Source organism: Varroa jacobsoni, unplaced genomic scaffold, assembly GCF_002532875.2.
Source record: "Varroa jacobsoni isolate VJ856 unplaced genomic scaffold, vjacob_1.0 scaffold_1255, whole genome shotgun sequence".
Lineage (NCBI taxonomy): Eukaryota > Metazoa > Arthropoda > Arachnida > Mesostigmata > Varroidae > Varroa > Varroa jacobsoni.
The window spans coordinates 43,459-63,005 of NW_019214157.1; the positions used below are offsets into that span (position 1 = coordinate 43,459).

At 46.4% G+C, this 19,547-nt stretch overlaps 1 long non-coding RNA gene across 1 annotated transcript in view; it reads right to left on the minus strand.

Annotated features, from left to right (window-relative positions):
- Positions 1 to 9,216: 9,216 nt before the first annotated feature.
- Positions 9,217 to 19,547, minus strand: part of LOC147752438 (uncharacterized) — an 82,417-nt gene continuing 72,086 nt past the window's right edge. The window contains exons 2-3 of the long non-coding RNA XR_015314057.1: positions 16,051 to 16,117; positions 9,217 to 9,287 (exon numbers count right to left, since the gene is read on the minus strand). This is a non-coding gene — a long non-coding RNA (uncharacterized LOC147752438). The remainder of the gene's footprint in view (positions 9,288 to 16,050; positions 16,118 to 19,547) is intronic.

Here is a 19,547-nt window from a genome sequence, read left to right on the forward strand (position 1 = left end):
CACCATTCTGGCTGAATGCCAAGACTCTGCTAATAGCGATGCCGGAGAAATCTCCATGTGTCCGCAGCTACCCCCGGTGCCGCGGACGCCATCGTATTGCTATCCGAAACGTTTCAACCACCGTTTTAGTAGATTGAAGTCAGTATGCAACGAAGGCTGAACGAAGACGAGATGGTGTCCGCCCAGGCCACCCGCTAGGAAGGACAGCTCCTTGCCAAACATTGGGACAGAATTCGTTCGATGGACGGTTGGCAATACTTGATGTAGAGGCAACAAAAGCGATATAACTGCTAGGGGCAGGCCAAAACTCGACATAGCTATTTTGGCTGCTTGAATTTAACGGACTCTAGAAATAAATCCGGAACGCAACTTGTTCTTTATCGTGGCTGTTGTTGGTTTTTCAGTTTCAAATAGGCCTTTGCTAGCTGAATGCTCTCATGACCCATGGCTTAGCGGCCCGGCTTGGCCTGTTATTCAGTAAGGCTGAAACAGAAATCCAGTATGCAAGTACAAGCAAAAAACAGCCAAGCCGCTTAGGGAGTGCCGTACGATATCGACAGGACAAAGAATATGTGCACAATTTCAATTGTCTTTTTCCTTCCTCAGCGCTGTCGTCACCTTTAGCACCGTATTACATGTCCATGCGTCTGACTCGACACTCTGCTCAGCTGCATCTCGCCTAGCTTTTCTGGCTCGACTTGCAGTCACTATGCACAACAAACCATGGTACAATATAGGTTTGTATAAAAGCTGATAAAGCTGAGCGAGTGCCACTATCTCCGCTACGGGAGGATCGCGAAATCGAGAAGAGGAGAGCGCTAAGAAGAGCGAAGCTTGTGCCACCGAACCTTACCACGAGTCACGGCTGGGTCATCGTTGCACCGGCTCAATCCGCGTGGTTTGGTGGGGCGGCCGAAATCGGCGGTCCCACCGGCCACAGCACGGCTCCTTGTTGCTTTTGGCTGGCAGCGATCTGAACAACCCCACGAACTAACGACCGACTGATCACCAGAATCGACGAAGTGCAGGATTACACAGCGCTAGTTGTTTCTGATGCCGTATGGCCTGTACGACCAGCGTCATACTAGTGGGAGTAGTGGACAACTGGCGCAAGTAGCAGCGGAGCGAACATCCAGCGGCGCCCGCAAATACAGCTACAGAACTCGCCCGACGAATGACTAGCAAAGTAAGGGAGCGGTAGGAAAGGAGAGTATGAGGGACAGTCCGCTAATATTCAGCGGCTCGCGGTTGTTACTATCGCCGCTGCTGGTGCTGCAGCCGACATCACCGTGATCGCTCAGACGCCCCCGTTGAGAACGAGATGGAATGGACAAAACGACGAGCGCCCTCTGCTGACCGAACTGAACTAGCGACGGAATCTCAAATCGCACGCGTAGGATACGCCAGGAAGACACGCGCAGGCAAATACATACGTCAACAATTCGTAGACATACGAGTTTTGGTGAGTATTGATGTGGGGCCTTCGACCACACCAAGTCGAAAAGATACAGATAGATGAAGGGCTCTTCGGATACCGCACACTTTGCATAGCGAATACAAATAGAGATGAACAGTTATGGTACTAGGAACAACGGCCGTTGCGAAATCTCCATTGGAAATATGCATGTATAAGTTAGTTAAACTATACGATTATTTAATTAAGTAATACCATTTAACCGCTGTGTAATCGTACGTTTAAATCGGGGCTCCAGCACATCAGGTGAACGACCAGCTAAAAGTTGACGTTACAGCAGTAACCTAAACGGAGAAATTAACATGCTTAAACAACAGTTTCTACATACGTACGTATTATAGCCGTCAAATACGTGTTACGAAGTAGGAACATCCATGAAGAAGACGACGTCCAACGTTTGAACGTCAATTGTAGTAACATACTATAAATTAGAAAAAATATCTTTGTACAAAAATACATACAAATAATCATTTAAGAGAAGAGAAAATATACACATTCGGCCGGTGTTAACAATGGCGGCAGTAGCAAATTTCTAAATAAACCTACATCTAATCCAACCAATGCAGTCATGGTTCGTTTCGACAGTTTTTCGTTTTAACACATAATTAATTCTATTGAGTATATGTGCTTGGTTTGTTGTTTTACATGTCGTTCCTGCATCAAGCGGTTGGACACATACAGGGTTGACTCGCATGCAACATTGGCATCAGCTTCGATGACGGGCATCCATTTAATTCCATAGAGATTAGTGATTCCAGGCGTAGACTGGTATAGGCCTACTGAATAACGGGTGATCCACACTTAATGCCCTATTTCTCACAAGCTATTAACTACTTATCGCTGAACAACCTACGCTTGGTCTAGCTGTTAGTAAGCCTTCGTTGTTTAGGCAAATTTGGCGGAATGACCGCGGCCATCGGGGGCATCACGCGACCGGGTTTGGTACGCGCCGCAAACGAGGGTTTTTACACACTAACAGGCAATGGGTCGCATTGCCTCCGTTTCCCCCTGAATGCTAACCCCGCACTATTCCGTGGCCCGCGAACTAATAATAGCACAATACGAACTCCTACCAAGGGCATGCTTTTCGTTGTCTTCGTCAAAACCACGAAATATAGCTGAGGGGGACCAACGGCGGCGCCTCTCGCGAAGTCGGGAAGTTAAGGGAACTACAGGCATTATGGGCCCTGGCGGAGCGACGCAACGAAATTATGATGTTGTGCATCCACGCACCCCCTATCGTAACCTGACGATGAAGCCATCAAGCCCATACCAGCAGAGGCTGCAGGTCGACAAACCCCGGCCAACAACCTCAATGACGTGACGACGTGAACTCTGCTGATGGCCTGACAGTAAGAGCATTGGAGGAGGCACTAGTCTGAGCTGATAAAACTTTGTTTACACCTCAAGCAAGTCATCGTTCCGTTGACGGTCGTAGTGGCCTGGGCCAAGGTACCAAAGGCCATGCTCGGTCGATCTGGATGGACAAGTTTCGAGGCGATTTGACAGCGCGAGTACGACACAGTTCGTTACAAAAACAACGTTTTTTCGTCAGAGAATCAACATTAATTTCATAAATGTGGAGGCAGACACAAGCCAGTGGCACGTACTCGAGGAAACAACTCAGTGTTTATATTCCATACGAGAGCGTTCAATATCAAAAAGTTAAATATAGCATTGAAAAAATCCGTTTGGATTGACTACCCCACAATAAGCAGAGTCATAACAATTCTCACTATGATCGCCTAACACAATACTATGCAGTTGAACGCTTTTCTCCTGTACATTAAGACGGATAGCCATATAAATAAATAGTGCTTGAATACTCATGCAAGCTCTGCCAACAGTCGAGGTGCAGATAACACACTAACATTCTTGTACCAGTCAGCGGTCGTGGTCGGTTAGTGGAAGCGTTCATTTAGCTCTCGTCCCCCGCAGGTACCTATGTACATTCAAATATTATCATGATAGCTAGCAAGTGCTGTCTGAAGCTAAAGACGGAGCCTGTAACGACACGTTTCTTCGTCTGCCGCATGCACGTTACCCTGGGCGACTACGTTTATGTCTCAGAGACAGTTTCAAGTCGGCCGTGGTGGGATGCCTCTGCCAATGAATATCGCAGCAGACGACAACAACTACAGCGACTGCAACGACAACAACAATAACAACATGAAAGGAACGCCACCGACGAACGAGTCTATAGCCGCTCTATTCGACGTCTAATAGAACGTCGTCATGCACATATTTAAAAAAAAAGGAAGGAGAAAGGGAAAAGTGAGTGCACAGTGAATACACTGATTTGAAAGCACTTCGTTGCCGCTGTTTCTGTTGATGCTGTCGAATAGTGGTAAGAAACTGCTATAGACGGCAATAGCTTCCCGTGAGAGCCCCCAGCCTCCGATTCTCCGTCAGCGAAGCAGCTTAGAGTAGCGGGGTGAGGGTGGACGAGAATGAGGAGAGGCGGCAAATCTCTAAAAACTAACGATTTGCGCCTGTACCACTACTTCGACTACTCGAAGTGTTTCCACTTCGACTGTTATTTCCTGGCTGTTGAACTGCCGCCCCTCTGCGAATTTGCCCGAATGCTTCCTCTGCCCCGAGTCGCTTTCACTCCCCCTCACTTACTTGCGTCCTTTCTCTTTCATTCATTCGCTTACACACTCCGTCTCGCTGCTCTTCAAACGCTACTGCAAAGCGGAAACCTGCTTGGACACGGCAGATGGTGACATGCGATGGGACATATGTAATGGTTCATCATAACTCCGAAAAGTGTACTTTCGTCGTCATTAATCGATACGTAGCCTTTACAGTTGGTAACGGCATAATGAATGCAAGCTATGGTTATAGACTTCATAATTGCTTTAGTTGTAGCTGACCCCTTTATCACGGACAATATCATTTACCTGGGGCGTGAAGGCAGCTTCATTTCAAGATAGCTCCGGCTCGAATCATGGCTGCGTGAAGGTGCTCACGCCAAGATAGACCTTGAAGCAGGACTATCGAGGCTACTGACATCAAAGTCCAGTTGTGTTCGTAAACAAAACGTAACCGAAATTGGAAGAGGCTTAGCGTCACTGATTCAACGATACGACTGACGACAATGTTTACTGAAAGAAGTTATTTGCGGACATTATTGTTGTCCGCTCGTTATAATATGATGAAAGCTACATCTGATTTGAAATTACTGCTACAGTCGGATAGTCTGCCGGCGTACATAACTCCAGCAATAGTTTTGCATGAAAATAGTCTCCGACGGCCTCCAGAAGAAAGGACACGCTGGAGCCTTGCTTACTGCACGCTTTATTAGACAAAAGAGAAACACCCAACCAAGCCCATAACAACGTACGTTACGGGGGGTGCATGCACATCATCGAATTGTCGAGGGGCTACTTGTTTTTAAAAGCCTTAATCGTAATAGCGCTAGTATCGAAATTCTCGGCAATCTAGGAACCAGCTGTATGTACCTGAAATGTAACGTTGAGTGTGGCCTTAAATGACAACAAACTCGGAGAAGAATCAGTACGTGGGTGTGTGTTTATGTATGTATGTGTGTGTACATATACTAAGACTCTAATCTGCTCTATTGCTTGTATTGGGTCATCGAGAAAGTACTGACCGTTTCCTAGAGTCCCATTGGCATTATTTGAAAGCCGAAATTTGCTAGCACTAAGCGTGCTACAATTGCTGGAATACCCGTATTCAGACATGAAATAGAGCGCCACGAGGAATAGAGAAGCATTTTTGCTATACTTTTCAATCTTATGATGACAAAGGCCCAAGTACTGGCCAAGCCTATGGAAAAATTTTATGCTATTAATTGTCGAGATGCGTTATCTGAGGAAATGGCCTAAAGATAATTGTGTCGGCGGGAACATCCATGTGAAAGGTACTCGTTGCAGTGGTCGACAAATCACGATAAAGATTGATGAGCTTGATTAAAACCGACGCATGAGAGCTAAACATTTCCCATCAAACAACGTTAAACCGTTTGAGGAAAGCCGACGACAAAAATGTTTACGTGCTACACAGACTGACAGTAAAACGCTTTGCTCTATATCCATCTGTGAAACTTTGTGGAAACTAACGAAATAAAGCCATTTCTAAAACGGTTGATTACGAGTGATCTAAAGTAAGCCACTTACTATCATGATGTACAAATAAAAAGGAATTAGAAAAACGAGCTTCATAATCTGTGGTAAAGGTCAGGCTGACGCCAAAGAAGGTAATGCTATATATTTCGTAATTTTAGAAATAAATCGTGCACTATGGATCCCTGCTACCGCTTGTGGCAAAAAGACTGATTCGGACCTGTACTGACACCAACAGTGAAAAAAACAAAGTCATTTACGATAGCAACGTCAGACCACATACATATTGGTTACCCGACAGAACTTAGATGGGAACTTCTAACACATCCGCTGTATAGCTCGAGTTTTGCACGATTAAACTGCCATTTGTTTCGGTATCTACAGAACTTCCGTGATGGTGTTAATTTAGTCTCAATAATAGGATGCAAAAATTACTTCTCTCACAACTTTTTGCTTAGAAACCACAGAAGTTCCACAGTGATGGGCTTATCGTGTTGCCAGAAAAATCGCAGAAGGTCAACGATAAAAATGGCATATATTTTGTTTCATAATATTGTTTTAAGACATAGAAAAAGCATTTACTTCAATTTTGGCTCGAAAACGGCCAATACTTTTTCAACAGTCCAATATAACCAAACGGACTACCTGTCAGAAGTTGAGAAGCGAGGTACGGAATACCGAAACCGTGGGACGTAAGTCTGGAGCATTTTTCGTTCTGTATAGGTTTTAGCAATGCTGAGAAATCAACTCGCAATTCAGGATATAAGCAGAGCGTATGGTTCAAAGCTGACGTTATCCATCTGCTGGCGTGATATTTGTTTGTAACTGAAACCTTTTACATGTAACTATAATGATTGCCTTCAACTATTTCCAGGTAGAGCCGAACCTCTATTAAAAACACACCATATTCTACAGCCTCGCCTTCTGTGCATCGCTATGACTTTTAAATAAACAGTAAAAAATTTTGTCATGCATCAGCGTCCGTTGCTTACGCACATTTTGCTCTAATTTTTATTTTTTTATCGTTTACAACTATGGAAGTCCAATCGGCACACAGCACGTTTCATTGCTCACCAAGTAGACTATCCTCACTTTTTTCTGGTTCCCTTGACTGATCCAGCTTGCCTGCTTAAATCAACCCTTCCTTTCAAAGCCATATTTTTTCGCTCTCTGGTCGCGCCACATCGCCCTACCGAGCGACCATAGGACCTTACATGACCAACAAGGCAAGTCTCTCTCGTTCTCTCTGTACTTCATACTTCGACCTTCTTTTAGACTTCACATTCGTTCGCGTTAGACTTATACAAACTCTTCACCGAAACTCCTCACATGTCGGATCCATTGGCCACAACTACTACCGCTACGAGCTCCTACCTAATATTTCCCTCGCCGGTTGGCGATTTCTCTACAAGCGATCGCTTAGATAATATTTGAGGGCCATAATATTCAGTCAGGGCGCAGCTCGCATGTATGAACATATGTATGCAGTGAGGAAATTTTCATTTCCAACTTTTTCCCATAGGGAACACTCTACAGCAACGCCAGAGTCAGCGTCATCATTATCGGGAGCATCGCCCTAGCTTCTATGATCCACCTAACTCCTTTGTACGCCCTGCATACCCCTCGTTTGGTGTCGCTTGACGCCTTAATGCTTCTTTTACACCTCGCCCGCCACGTGTGACTGACTGTGCGGAGTATGTGGCTTATGCGTCCTAGTGAAAGGGTAACGAAGGACGAAAGCTGGACGCGCAAGAAGCCTCTCGCACGCGCTGGTCGCCGCTCTTACTATTAGATTTCGACTCGCCGAACTCCTTTTCGTAGCTAAAGAACACAACAGCGACCTCTCGATCGACTTCTTGCACTTTCTGTACCCTCCACGGCTTTCTTTCACGGCATTTTTCCCGCCATCTTTGTCATCCCCCGCCTCCTTTTCTACTGATCTAGCGTTTGCGATAAGAGATGGCCTTGAAAGAAATGACTTATGCGTATGCGAAAGGAGTGCAATAACGCAAAAGTAGCAGAGAGGCACCAGCTATCTCTAGTGACGGCGTACGAACTTGCCACAAACCCCTGAAATAGAGAAGCAGCTCTGATTGATCGACTACAAAGAAAGTCTCATACAGACAGACAGACAGACAAAGAGAGACACACGAAGGCCTGCCACCCTCTTGTTCCAAAACGCTATCCGTGGCGAGGAATTGCGGCCCTGGCCACAGGGGTGTTATTGTGCATGGGGGTGACATGGCTGTAGAAGCGCTCTCGAGAAAAACATTTTTGAGGAAAATCCACGCCTATCTCTGAAGGAAAAGATGTATCTTTGAAGATAAATGCCATGTGAGGGGAAAGGGGAGAGGCCAGCAATATGACTGTTGAGGTAACAGCAGTAGGCACCGGCGAAACGAACGCAAGAGGTCGTAGCTTCGAAGTTGAGAAATATAATCATCTCGAAAAAGCTGACTGAAAAGGAGGAAACTTCGAACAACTATTAGTTGGCTAGAAGTGTCGTGAAGCGAGTGCAAAAATGGATTCATGGAAAAAAGGGGCAAAAAAGCACTATCAAAGGTAGAATAGAATGGGAAACTTTTCAGCTCAACAAGGATGAGTAATGCAATGTTAAGTGCCTCCGTCGACATGTCGTAGTAACACATGGCCGCAGCGGCATCCCGTCTATCAACGCGTATGTACTTTCGTGGCGTCCGAGTTAGGTTACTGGAGATAGTTACATGTCTCTTACGGCTTAGGAGGTCGCGTGGAGGTGATAACAACACTGACTTGGAGTGAAATAGACAATTACCAGCGTTTCGCCCTGTAGAAGGCGTATCAATTCGCTCGCGCGCGCGCGCGCGCACGCGCGCCCATCTCCACCTTAGAAGCTATCATAACGGCATGGTCCAATCCGGATTGATTCACCTCTCCAAACACTTAATTTTGTTATGACGTTGTACTGCGGTTGTGTCCAGTCAACGATTCCTTCGAATCAACATCAGCGACCAACTCCAAATATGTTTCACCAATAGACGTAACTGCTAACTGGTGACAACAGACAGCCATCCAGCTATGTCCTCAACCGCCGTCCAATTATATCGAAATAACTAGACGTGGCGGAGCTACCCCTGAGGTGTATTTACGGATATAGAAATGAACACCCGGCGTCACTGCAGCCACTTGCACAGTTCTCCAAGCGATTGCCCTATGATTAAGAGGGGGTGCGCAGCGTTGCTTGTGGGGTGAAGGATAATGAACGCGGGGTGGAAAAACTGAGCGAAGAAGGTCTTGCCGATGGGGACAAGTAGGCAATCGTCAGGAGCAAAAGATCACGAGGGTGAACACGAGATCGCTTTGAAACGTAGTTGCCGAAGGAGTACAAGCAGTGGGTGAAACGGATTCCACATTTTACCAGCGATCTCCTATGTTGCGCTTGTAAATCGGTTCGCTGTGTTTGCCACTTTTATCATGCCAGTTGCCCCTCATCGATCAAAACTTAAGCTAAGCTCTAGGGGGTGGCCACAACCTGGTTGTTTGTTGCAACCTGATTCGAGGTTCAGCTGATAGCAATTACCGAGGCTTCTTTGCGTTTTATTTCTTTGCCACGATTCAAAAGATATCTTTTCCGGATAGACCAACATGTTACTATTCTATATTCGATGTATCGGCCAACGATATTTATACTGAAGAGACTCACCTTCCAATTCCTTGCGTTATAGACAGATTTAAAACGGCACCGCCTGTAAAAGAGCACAGACAAGACGTTACAGCCTAATACAATTCTGGTTTATTCTATTTACAACGTATTACACAATCCAGCTGATATGGTTTCTTATTATAAGCATCACTTTGCCCCAACATCGTATTTTATAGTATTTTTACCTTTGCAACTGCATACGCAGTCTCTCTATAATCGGGTCCTAACCCACTATAATTCTACTTCGTTCTGCTATAAATGTCCTTTCCGCAACGATGTTCTGTTCTCTTCAGGCGATATCAGAGCAGTGGCATCATCGCCACAGCGGTCAGCCCACCCGTGGTACAGACACAAGTAAAGCAACCGAAATGGCATTTAGTGATAGGTGTCGACGCATCGCTAGTAGAAGCAACAAAGGCACTAGTTGTAGTCTCGTTTAATGTAGGGTAATGATGATAGCAATAATACTAATAATAATATGCTATTGGACAAGTCACCGCGATCTGATCATCCTGTGAGTGCTGATACTGCCGCGCCTACTGGCGGCTTTCGCAGACGACGGCGAAGCTAAACGAATGAAAGATCCACCGACCTGGTCAGGCAGAACAAAGCAACAACTGATCGGAAGTCATTTAATGTAATTGGTAATAGCGTGCAATTGCCGGTGCAGTCGAGCCGGCTCATATTGGTGCTGTGGCAACCATAGCGGCAACAGCAGCAGACGACAAAGCCAGAGAAGGCAAAGCAAGGCCCGTACCAGCGACGGTTGGTACCATTTCGGTAGGGCCAGCTAGAATAGAGGCACCAGCACGGCCCGCGCTGGACCACCAGCGAATCTCGTTCAGCTCTCGATCGAGGCAGCCCATTTTATCCCGCTGCGAACGAACTCGAGATCACCGATGAGAAGCCATGAACGTCGGACGAGAAGCGAATCGGTCTTTGGGTAGGATATCAAAAGCGCGAACTACTGAGAACCGCAATTGAGAACCGAACCGAGTAGGCGCCCTCGTGCTGACGACCGACCGTCCGACGAAGGGATCGGTCTACCCGCTCTTCATTTATGGAGCGCAGAATAGCCTGAGAGGAAAACGGCAATGAGTAGTGGCGGCGGTACACTGGGCTTTCGAAGAGACTACAGCGCAACCCCTGGCACCAGTTTTCCTTCAAGGAGGGCGTGGGGACGAGGGAAAATGCGACATGGAATATCGCCACCATATCAAGGCTTACAGTTGAGAGGGGAGACGAGAAATGTGGGACACTGGAGCAGTGAACTAGTTGTGTCTACACTCCGTCGTCGGACAAGGGGCAATTCGTTTCTCGGCAAGGCAATCGACGGACGAGGAGGCAGATAGGAGATTTTTGAACAAATCGAAATTGAAATTCGTGTAAAATCCTACACGCTGCCTCAGTCGTTTGTTCTCACTTCATCACCATCATCGAAGCACAGTTTGCGTAGGTCGGCTCGACACAGGGTAAACGAAGAAAGAACGACAAAGGGTAGCAGCGAAACAGACATCAAAAATGAGACAGTTTTCAATGAGATAACGAAATGAATGAGCAGGCCTAAACAAGGATACAATGAAACTACACGCAGACGCGCGTACCCACAAACCACCCAGATTGAACGTTAAAGCGTAAATCGCTCATCGAATCGAATCTCCAGCGCGGCCTTCAGAAGTAACAAAATGTCCAAAGAGTACATGCTTTTGATGGGTAGATGTGTTACGTAGAGTGTTAGTAACAATAACAGCACATAAACATAGTAAAATATATACGTATTAGATTTTTTTTTTCTCTATTTGAATACGTCTACGTGCAATTGCAGCAATCGACCTAGCTACCGTGCTGGTACCGGCCCGTTCATGGGTCATTCTCCCTAATTATTAGCGAGGCAAAGTGATTTGTTTCTTACCAATATCAGCTCTAAATAGCAACTTAAATATTTATTGCGGGCAGATTCTTTCTTTTTAGGGATGAGCAGAATTGGTAGCGTCACACTGCCGAATCGCTGGGAGCCGCTTCACATCATCGATAACTTGTGGCGCCTGAGAGAATGTTTTTTGTTAGTTTTGCATTTTAAATCAGCTTTGACGACTCGGTACCGATCTGATCCGTCCGTTTCACCGAAGAGACTTTGAAATAAGTAAAGTTGATAAGAAACAAGTTTGGCCACCAAATAGCAGGGTCGAGGCGAAAGTTATTCTAATTTAAAAGAAGCCGAAATATCTTTGAGAAACATCTTTTTCTGTGAAATACGTAACTCAGATTAGTATGGTACAAGGTTCAGCTGTGATATTTTATACGATTTTCGGTATACGTCTTATCCATTATGTGTTTTCCGGCATAGGAGGTAGCCAGTTCTCGTAACATCAAACGCCATTATACTGTAATTCCGCTTCCGTTCTGCCGTATATAGTACGTATAAATGTCAATACGTATAAAAAGTTCCAACATTATTCACAAACATTCAATTTAGCGTGCGTCAGCAGAAGTGACCGAGCAAACTCATCAATGCGATACGAACGGCAAACAATACAGATATACGTAGATGTCTACGCTGGTCCCTATTACTCAATTGAGCTATATATGCACACATACATAGAATTAGCAACGGTCGAGATTTATACCGCATCGTGTGAATCACGAGGGGTATGAATCAGGTCGGCGCCACGTTGCTGCTGTCGAGAGCACACGCCTTCTGTGACCGTAATAATATAACATTCTAGTAATAGTATTAATAGTAGAGAGCAAAAGGAAGCGTTTTTACGCCAACAGATTTAGTGTCTGGCCGGCCCAGTATGCCTGTGTTATATGACGGGTCCATGTTATGTGCGTGCGTGCGTAAATGGGTTTATGCGTATGTGTGTGTTTGCTTGTCATACGTTTCATCGTTAAGAAGACCTCATTCGCCAGCCTCGTCAAAAATACGTTTGTCGGTTCCCGTATCGGCATCAGCTGTCTGCGTGTCATCTCAAATACGGTGTTCGAATGACTTTGTCGATGACCGCCAGCTGGTCATGTTAAAGGATAAGCAAAGAAACGACCAATCAGACGCTCAATCAGAACCTAAGGACTGACACTATTCGAAGACTGGCCAGTATAGACAGACATCAAAAGCATGGTACGCAGCGTTGTATGGCAGCATACTGAGTGTTGCCATGCGCCGCGTCGACGCGCCATACCGATGCTGCTTTACCACGATAGTAGCTCGTGGCAGCAATCGGTAGCCTACCGTCATGGTAGTAGCATCGATATGGCTCATTGGCATCTAAGCACTAGTGCCATCTACCTCCGCGAAGCAGAGCTTAACATCGACGTTCGTTGCTTGACGCTGATCTCATACTGACTGAGACACGACGACAGGTGAACGCTAGGCAACAAGAAGTGAAAGACGCTGGCAGAAACTACCGCAGCAGAGATGCGAACAGGCCCATAAACAGGCCGGTAGGTAGCTAATCAACAGTTAGCAAGAACGTAGATAGACCGAGTGCACTGACCAACGCCATAAACATAAACAGCAAACCACGGGGGGGGGGGGCAAAAGAAAAACCGAATCTTACCGTTTATACAATACGCTACTCGTCTATTTTTGTGTGTTCCAGATGATGTCTATCAGATTTGCGTCGGGGAACGCAACGTTACGTGGCGGTTACCAGAGAAAGCCAGATGAGTCAAGAGCATTTGGCTGACCATGTTTTACGCTGACAGGCCCAGCTGTGTTTGCGTGTGTGTTTTTGTTTATGTCTGGTACCAGACAATTAAATGTACCGAGTACCAGCATCACCCATTACCTCTTCACCACTTGCTAACATTGTTATTGGTAATAACAGCAATTGCATAAGTGGGAAAGAAAGCCCAGGAAAATACCATGTCTCGGGGTTTGCGCATGAGAGAAAACGTCCGAGATATTTCGACATCACCCAAAGAACAGTGTCGTCTGGACATTGTTCTTTTGGTGTTGAGTGAACAGTATCTAATCTACCGCAATAGTCTTGTGTACTTCATTATGCCGCTTCTTGCGCCTGCTCTAGCCCACGACTGCGACGAACCACACTGCACAAAATCACGTTTAACACCAAGTCAACATGCAAAATCAATTAGCCCAACCCTCGTTCGAGCTAATACGATGTACGTTCTAGATAATCTGAGCTTTATAAACTATAGAATATCTATTATATGCTTATAGAAACACTCATTCTGCGAAGAACACTAGATTGACTGGAAAATGACATTCTGGTTTTCATACAAACACTTGCACCCCATACTAGCGATAAAATAATGCCAAATCTAATAGCGTACGCGCACGTTGCACGTAAGCCGAATAGTAGAAAAAAAGAAAACTGCCCAAAAGTTTTAGTGGCAATATGCGGTACGCAGATCGTGTCCTCACCAGGACCATCGAGCAAATTCGACCAACATCGACCAAAGCAGGCCCCCCTGTGCTGCTCATCACATAGCTGGCTTCAACTGATAGCCATTAGGTTATCCTTATTAAACAAAAGCTGACAGAGACCCTATGGCTGGTGGTCGCTGCTCGCAAAGCTAAGTGAAGAATCCGCTTTCGCGGCCACGCCAATAACTGCACCTCACTAGAACGATTCATCGAGGATACTCATTGGCTGGTGCCACACGCATCTGGTGGAGAGTGTGCCCTTCCGAGCACATGAGTATGGTTAAGAATTAGTGAAGTCGAATGAACAGCGAGAAGAAAGGCGAAGGAGATATTGGCTATACTAGTGCCCCCCTCACGAGGATATCAAAGGTGGTACCGTCCGTTCTTGATGGTGATTCTGTGCAGCGCTGTCCCTGTTAGCAGCTGAGGCACTGACTACCCAGCCGCCGATGCTTCCATTATAGTCCCCGCACGCTTAGTGCCGTGCTGTGCTGCCGAAACCAATGGGGAAATTGACGTAAAAAACCGGCTCCACACCGACTGCTGCTACTGCCGCCGTTGCGCTCACTCCATGCTGATTAAGGTTGAAATCTGCTCCCTAGGGTAGAAGCCGAGGGGCCGCGGTAGCCCCCTGTTCCGGTCTTCGCTTTTCCACGGTGACTGCGGTCGCCCAGCAGCAACAGCTACTGCAAAGGTTCGGTTAGTGCTCATTCGGTCACCCAGACCCCATGTTTTGCTCCCCTTCCCCAACCCCGGGCAATGGCGGTAGCGGCAGCTTCGTTTCCAACTCGTTCGACTCGTTAAGGACAGTGTGTGTCTGTATGTGTGCACCTCTTCTCAGCGAGGGCTAGTCATAGTGGGGAGATGGGGTAAGAAAGTCGAGAGAGAAGAAACGAGAGCGAATCTTAGCTAGAAAGTCAGGGAAATGTGTGCCTCGCGGGCAAGGTAGGAACGTTTAGGACACTAGCAGGCCCATAGCGATATAGTGGATGAGCGAATGTCGACAAATGAAACAAAAGGACAGAGCGAGGATACCAACAAAATTACAGCCTTGTGCAGATAATAATCGGTAATGGTTAATACGATTACTCTGCTTTACAATTCCAGAGTCTCCTTTGAAACATAGAGGCTAATTCGTCTTTTTATAATCCTTCCAAGTAGATTTTCCTTTCGGTAACGGTGCTTCAGCCTAGAGCAATCACAGTATCGGCGTCTGCCGATGCTAGTATTCCCAACGGTCTGAAAGTTAATGCAGACGCACATGTCCAAACAGATGACCTACAACAGGTCTAACAACGAGAATAGGAACAGCAGCGAATGCTACAGATGGAAAATGGCGGCGAAGAAAAAATATATTGATTAAAATATTCTATCTCCAATACCAGTCTGTATGGTAGAAGAAAGAACATCACCCGGCAATAGTTATTCTATAAAAATCGTTGTAGCACTACCGTGTTTAGCTTCGCGTCGTAACGGCAGAATTCTTGCGAATGACTGCTTCGCTACAAGGGCAAACGGCAACTTTCTAGTTGCAGCTCAGCCATCGATGGTAGTAATTATCGTCTCGTTTGACAAAGAAGGCGATATAGTCCACCGTCTAGTGTAAGGCAGCAGCTAGCTGCTTCGTTTATGTTCTAGGTAAAACGAAAGCCCCAAACCGGGTATGATTTTGGAAGCGTTGGAACAGAATCTGCTAGCAATCGTATCTAGCTAGTATTTTATATTGCCTCCTTCCACCTACCCCCGGACCCCCCTCCGCCCGACAGTCAATTGTGCTGTCGAGTTGTTCAACCTATTCTCGCTAGCTCCGCTGCTACTGCGACTGTTGCTGTTGTTGTTCAGCCATACGCACTTACGTCGGACGTAACACAGAATAGTTCGTTCAGTTTTGCCCCTTACAAATTTCCAATAGCGACCGATCAATAAACCGGGTGACTGAGTGCTAGCTCAATGAAAGTACTGAATGAAGAAGCAATCAAGTACACAATATTCTGGTGACGCGCTCGTTCTTTTGTCGTTTGCAGCTGGCAAGTAGTCCAATCTTTGGCCGCTGCAATCGACGCCGGTGCTGGCACCTGTCAATAGACATAATTATGGTACTACTATAATATTCGCGTGTATTTATTGGATCGGGTTTATAGCGCCCCCACGTTTGCCTGATCTTGAGCGACGAGAAATAATGTGGACATTGTGAGATCGGGTACGGGAACAATGACGAATAGCAGTAGAAGCAAATGACTGTGATATTTGTTTCGAAGTGTTGATCGGACCGTTTCCGGTGATCTTTATGCTGTTCCTATTGTTATTTCCGTGGCCTTGCTGGGCCGGCTGGTGCTATCCAAAACAGTGAGCAACGAAATTCAAAAACACCCGAATCGAACTATTTCACTGTAGAACTATATTACATACTTACCTTGTGGCGTATGATGTTTAGGATGAAACCGTGTTGGGCTATGTAACCCGGATAGGGTAGTGGTATCCTGAAAGGCAGGAAAATATGAGAACACAAATTGATAACATGAAGATAATCCGTTTGCGAAACAAGACAAAGAGTAGAGAAAAATCTTATACATACTATACGGTCTGCGTCGATCCAGATAGTCTGATCTGCATAGATAATATATTACAAAAACTGAAATAACGATCTCCTACAATTTATGCCAACGTCTGTCTCTCAATGATAACACTACAAGAAGCCGCATGGCTCCTTCGACAAGCATCGCTTTAGCCTATCTCATACAAGATTTCTATTGTGAAATGTTTCCTTCGATTGTTTTACCTAACTCTGTGCCATTCATTTGTTACATATGTATCCCAGGTAGAAGCAGTTTTCATCCTGTCACTCGACAATCGGTGGAAAACGAACTCAGCCCACAGAAAAAGACCGTGGTAGCAGTAACCATTGTAGCACTGTAAAAATCATTACTTGTATGTAGAAACGACACCGCGTGTTATCTTCGATTTCTGCGCTGACATACAATCCGCACGAGCACGATATGCCACACCAGGGCACACTGACAGATATCGAACCCGACGTGCACACTCAAATTCGAATCGATCGACGCTGAACAGCCAGACACAAAAACGTACGGCAAATCACTGACATAAGGATTCTTTCATGCATTCCCTGTGCAACGTACTGTGTGTGGCGTTGGAGCATTACTTTTCCGTCCTTCGCAAACGACTCGCGTCATAGGCGCTACTGGGTCACACCATAGGTAATCTGCTGCCTGCGGAAAATAGTGCGACTTTATATTACAGATCCAATATAGCTGATCGAAACGGCGCTAGCGGAAACTGGCGGCGTCTAAAGTATATGGTAGCGGCTACAGCCGCTACGGCGACATATAGATCATATGCTTACGATATCGAAGGTACCAATTGAAGTGATGCAAAGACGTGCGTATAAAACACAAACACATGGGCATACAACGAGGCTGCATAAGCATATAGAATCAGTCAGGTGTAACAACGCTGCCCACCTAGAGAATGGCTGGTGGACGAAAGATTCCTTGCAGTGGTTATCGTTCAGGTTAAAGGATTCCCGTTGCAGTGGCGGCCAAACTGCGGCCACAAGTTTACCCTTCAGCTGAAGGAGGAGAGCGGACGATGACGCCACAGCCTACGGGAAGGTATGCGCGCGAGGAAACCACTCCTATCCATCATTAAGTGAAAAAAGGAATAACCTACGGGAAGCAGTTAAACGGAAACCCTGCCGGTGAGGTAAGCGGAGGAGATCTAAGAAGTCGTAGATACAACTCAACTATAATAAACTTCTTTTGGCCCAGGTCGAATTCGATCAGCAAATAGTAATACTACTCTGCGAGCTGCAGTGGCACGTTCTTTGCGATGTTGCTGTTTATTCCTGCATGACAGATCACAGCAGGCTACCACCGCATACGTTGGATCTAGTGAATGTATGGTGAATCCGATACCTGGTCAGAATACGCCATAAAATGACGTATAACAGGAGACAGAGGCTGTTTTAAGAAAAAATAGAAGACTACCGTGCTTTTTTTTCTGTTCGAATTCCAAGTCCCCTCTAGCTTCACACTCACAAGCCATCTCGTCTTTTAACTTCGCCACGTTCAATCATACTAGGACACACGTTCTTCAGACCTCTCGGCTCTATCAGTTCACCTACATCTGCAGCATCCCCACTAGAATTTCTGTCTGCCGCTTGATAAGATCGTTGCGTTCGCTCACACGTCTACACATACGCGCGCACACATTTCACACTCCATGGTTTGTAATGTGGCGTTCCGCCTGACTCTGGATTTAGCCGGTTCTTTACTCTCGTAGATCGGCCCCGGTATATCCGCCGATCAATCAATTAATAATGTGTTGATCTGCTGCCGTCATCCACATTTACCACTCTCGCTTTCTTTCTCTCTCCCTCCCTCTTTGTCTCTGTCTCTCCGTCTTTCAGTTTCTCCTTAGCTCCTTTTCCTTTTCATTCTTGACGCGCTCGTTTTCCCTGTGCGTCTTCTTCATAATTCGCATCACCGACACCCACCGCCATTTGCCGCGCCTGATGAAGAACCGACCGACCGACCGACCGACCGACTCGCAACCACTTTCTCTTGTGGCGTTTGACTCAGCTTCTTTGCCGCAGCGTTTGTCCCAGCTGACACTGGTGCGGAATACTGGCATATAATCGCTATCGGTGAAGTCGCCAGAGAACACAGAGGACGTAGTACGGCAGCCTCCTAGCCGGTGCTGTGGTTCTACGGCGCCTTGGCGATGCCCGTGCGACCGGCTAATAAATTTAAATTAGTCCGGGCTGCTTCTGCTAGAAGCAGCCGGCCCAGCGTACGGGTCGCACTAAGGCTGTCGCGCTACGATCTATTTAACAATGAAGATGATGGCTGCTGCTGGTGCTGTTCTGATGATGAATATGACTGCGGTCGCAGAGGAACTGGTAAGGGGTGGATATGGAACGAGATATACGATGACACGATCGAGAGCAGCGGCAGCGAAAAGACCCGAAAGGCGTACAGTACGGACGGCTGAGCGAAAAATGGCGTCATGTCTTTTGCCGCCTTTGGCTGCTCTATTAGCTAGCTGCGGCTCATCTTTAATCCTCTTTAAGAGGTCTGTTGTTCTGACCAAAAGGGGACCGCTAACAACCTGGTCTACCATGGTTATGGTGTGAGTGGTACGGCCGAGGCTGTCATGCCGCTGCCGCTGCCGCTGTACTTAGGTTTATTCATCCATCGTCAGTTCGTTTCATTATTTCTACTCGGACGGACGAAAAAGCGTCCGCGAAAAGGCGACAATATGTTTCCAACAACACGATCAATGTTGGTTTCATTTCACTCCGGAACGTTTGTCCAGAGGGAGAAACGCTACTATGTTATAGGCGAGAGCTAACGCTTGTAGTGTCCAGCGCCTCGATTCCCTAAACAACTCGTCGTCTACGGGTTATTGCGAACTGACGATGATATGGCGCGAGTTTTACAGCGTGAAAAAAAAGCGAGTCTATCCCACCGTTAAACCATCCGTCATCAGTACTTGAGTAGAACAATTTCCTAACGTCCACGAGAAAGAAATTGTCGAGGCGATCGCGGACGTTTGTTGGACCAGCCGACCACCGACCCAATGAATTCAAACGTCGTTTGATATCGCCAGACAACACCAAAGTTTACGTGTGACACGCGTCCTAGTACGCCCTGAGTGCGGTCGTTCATGGGACCTATTTGCTCGACGCATATCCACCTTCGATGGTGTAGCGTGGACGAAACCGTGCGCTTAGCAACAGTTTAATCGGTCGGAGATAAACAGCGTGTCTAGGTGTATAGCGGATAGGCGCTTTGCTAATGTCGCAGCGGCAACAAGACCCAACAGAGCTGATCCCGGCAGTGTTTCTCCTGCGTTTCGTTGCCGTACAGAGTGAAAACCATTTGTTAG